Here is a 4,062-nt window from a genome sequence, read left to right on the forward strand (position 1 = left end):
TAATACTGCTGCTCTTCTAGGAGTATAAAACGTAGTTAAGGAGATAGAACATAACACATGGAAAAGGAGATATTGTGGTAGACTCTTGTTCGAAGATCATTGTTAACTCACTAAGTCATGTCCAGTTATTTGCAACTGCATGGACTTTAGCATCCCAGGTCTCCCTGTCCTTTACTATTACCTGGAGTTTGCTCACGCTCGTGTCCATTGAGTCAAAGATGCCATCCTACCATCTCATCCTCTGTTGTTCCCTTCTCCTGCCTTCAGTCTTTCTCAACATCAGGGTCTTTTCCAATCAGTTGGCTCTTTGCATCAGGTGGCCAAAGTATTGGAACTTCAGCTTCAGCATCAGTCCTTTCAATGAATATTCAGGGTTGATTTCCCTTAGGATTGATTGGTTTATTCTCCTTGCAGCCCATGGGACTCTCAAGAGTCTTTTCCAGCAGCACAGTTGGAAAGCATGTTTAAGGATAACCAGTACCATTTCCTTGCCTTGGACACACAGCACAGATAGATGCAGTTTCCAGTCTCCCTTTCAATTATAATGGACATGCCTAAGTGGGTGCTAGAAAAAGGAAAGAATTAAGGTATGCCACTTCCATAGTGGCTGAGTTGGTAAAGAATCTATCTGCAAAGCGGGACACCTGGGTTCAATCTCCAGGCTGGGAAGATCGCCTGGAGAAGACAATGGCAAACCACTCCTGTGTCCTTGGCTGGAACATCCCATGGACAGAGGAGCCTAGTGAGCTGTAGTCCATGGGATCACAAAGAGTCAGGCACAACTGAACAACTAACACACTCCTAAACTTGACCATTCTGCTTTATTCTTTACTGTCTATCTCTCTCTATGTTAATTCACTGACATGCCAAAGACCCTAGAATATAACAGAAGTACATAAGGAAAGAATACACAATTCAAGGTTCAGTGCTTGCAGCACAAACTCTCAACAAGAATCTAAAGAAGAATGTGAATGAAAAATCAAATTTTGCTGAATTAACAGGGATGCTGCCGGGAGCTAGCACGGGAGATCCCACCCATGACAAGGTCATGTGGAAGAAATCTGAAGAGCAAGGCAGATCAGGACTCAAGGGAGTCCTGATGGACTCCCTGGACCTGCTTGAGCATCTACCCCACAAACAGAATCTGTCTGTCTTACTATTCTGTGTCTTTCACCAACTCTTCTGACATTAACAGGGGTCTATCCCCAACCACCTTTCTCTGGAAAAAATCAACTTAGGGCTCTAGTTTCTTGGGCATGAAAGGAATATTTCAATTCAAACCCCTCTGATGGCTTTCTAGCTTGCTTGACAGGTTTATCCAGACTCTTTCAGCTACTTTTGTGATTATTTACAGCCTCCTAACTGTTAGAGACATGGGAAGCTTAAAACTTTCTAAAAATATATAGCATTTCAAAGAGTTAAAAACTATTAGAGTGAAGCTGGTGTAAGATTTCACTGTTGAGCCAATGCTTGCTGGCAAGTTCCGATATCCTTATCCTTTATGCACCTGGGAGTGCATTAGTTAACGTAGTTGGAATTTAAGAAAAACAAGTAGTAGCCTTGGAATTAACCACATCAGACCTTTGAGCTAATTGGTCCTTTCTTTTTTGTAACTCACTGCTCCTTTGCTGCATGAGAATGTAACTCTGTTTAATACTTTCTGAGGCTGACACAGATTAGAAATATAAAGAAAAAAAAAAAAACCTTTCAAGGGAAAATAAGTTTTCTGGTTGAACAGCCTTTATCAAAAAAGGGTCATAATATGTCCACAGGCCTCCAAGGTCAGAAGATAATGTACACAACATTGTTTATGGGAAAGGTATGCAGAAAAAATCCTGATTTCGATAAAGACAAAACAGATGTAATGTTTGGGCTGACTCTGCATGACTGTTCATCTTTCATTTCCCTCTATGTACAAGTCAAGGTGTAAAAGTTCCTTTTGAAAATAAAGTCACAGCCCTCACTCACCAAAGCTTGGTCTCCCCGTGTCATTTTTTCTTTCTCTTTCGTGGATCCAGGGAATTCAAAGTGGGGATGGCATTGACGAGGAAAGACTTTATTTATTTAATATAAGATTAGATTAAGAAACAATAGTATAGTAGGAAAATTAAATGGAGAAAGAGGCTGAAAAACTTGGCTTACGTGGAAAACCAATAAAGCTCCAGACAAGGAACCTGCACCACACCCGTTTGAATATTGGAGAGTGCCCCGCCTTGGGCTCTCTCTCTTATGGATCTTAGAAGCTGGGACAAGTAAGTAGACATGGTGAGCCTCCACGCCCAGAAGGGAATTCAGCCTGAAATTAGAGTTAAGAGGAGACACGGGGGAAACCAGTCCAGCGACCGGTCCCAGCCTCTATTGTCTAGAAAGGCCTTTTAGACTTTTTTGATTGTACATAGAGATCAATGGGTAATACAAAATTATGCAGTGTTAGCAGCCCAGACTCTTATCAAAACCAGGCTTTTCTCTCTGCATACCTAATTGTGTACACAAGTCTTAGGTGATTTACATCATCTTCTGGCCGAAAAGGGCCACTTAACATTTTACAGCCATTTTTCTGATAAGGGTTTGTCAACCAGAAGACTTATTTGTGTTGATCTTCCCAAAGTCTGGTGCCACTCTCAGAAAGCACTAAATAAAGTTACATTCTTACATAGCAAGGACACAAGAGGAGTGCAGTGATATATAACAAAAGAAAAATAATTAACTCAAAAGTCTAGTGTTGCTAACATCAAAACTACTATATATCTTATCCCATATTTCGTTTACATTGATTAACATACTCCCAGGTGCCTAAAAGATAAGGAATATGGAGGCCGGGCAGCAATCATTGAGTCAACAGTGAAAACCCTCTACCAATATAATTTTTAACTTTTTAGAAAAGGCTCTGTGTCTTTAAGATGCTTTTAAGCTTTGTGCCTCTCGTGGTTGGGGGACTGTCAGCAATTCACAAGCTGTAAGAGGTCTGGGGGAACTTGCTAGGCAAGGTAGAGAGTTACCAGAGGGGGTTTAACTGAAACATCCCTTTCAAATGCAGAAGACTAAAGCCCTGAGTTGACATTTTCCAGAGAATATCAGAAGAGTGGAAAAGCAGAGTACAAAGGCAAGCAGATTTTTGGTTTTGGGGGTACATGCTCAGGAAATTCCTGGGGGAACCCCTGAAACCTGATCACATCCTTGCGTTTTGTCAGGCTTCCTTCTGCATGACCTTGTCATGGGTGGGATTCCTCATGCTGGCCCCGGCACTCTCTCCCTTTCTTTTTCAGGCTGATCCTTTGGAGTGCAGAGGCTCTCTGAGTTCACTTTCCTTCCCGGGCTTCTAAGATCCTCTCGAGAAGGTGCTCTGCACCTTCTCCACTTCAAGAGGGCACCTATGGCTGATGAGAACAGAGTAAGTCCCATGCTGGGGCTTTATTGACTTTCTGCATAAACCAAGGAATATCAACCTCTTTCTCTCCTCTGTTTGCTTAACTGCAACACTGTTTCTTTCAGTTCAGTTCACTTCAGTTGCTCAGTCCTCTCTGACTCTTCTGAACATCATGAACTGCAGCACTCCAGGTCTCCCTGTCCATCACCAAATCCCAGAGTACACTCAGATTCATGTCCATCAAGTAAGTGATGCCATCCAGCCATCTCATCCTCAGTCGTCCCCTTCTCCTCCTGCTCCCAATCCCTCCCAGCATCAGAGTCTTTTTCAATGAGTCAACTCTTCACATGAGGTGGCCAAATTACTGGAGTTTCAGCTTTAGCATCATTCCTTCCAAAGAAATACCAGGGCTGATCTCCTTCAGAATGAACTAGTTGGATCTCCTTGCAGTGCAAGGGACTCTCAAGAGTCTTCTCCAACACCACAGTTCAAAAGCATTAAATCTTCGGTGCTCAGCCTTCTTCAAAGTCCAACTCTCACATCCATACAAGACAAGTGGAAAAACCATAGCCTTGACTAGATGGACTGTAGTTGGCACAGTAATGTCTCGGCTTTTGAATATGCTATCCAGATTTCTCATTACTTTTCTTCTAAGGAGTAAGCACTTTTTAATTTCATGGCTACAGTCACCATCT

This window comes from Ovis canadensis, chromosome 10, assembly GCF_042477335.2.
Source record: "Ovis canadensis isolate MfBH-ARS-UI-01 breed Bighorn chromosome 10, ARS-UI_OviCan_v2, whole genome shotgun sequence".
NCBI lineage: Eukaryota > Metazoa > Chordata > Mammalia > Artiodactyla > Bovidae > Ovis > Ovis canadensis.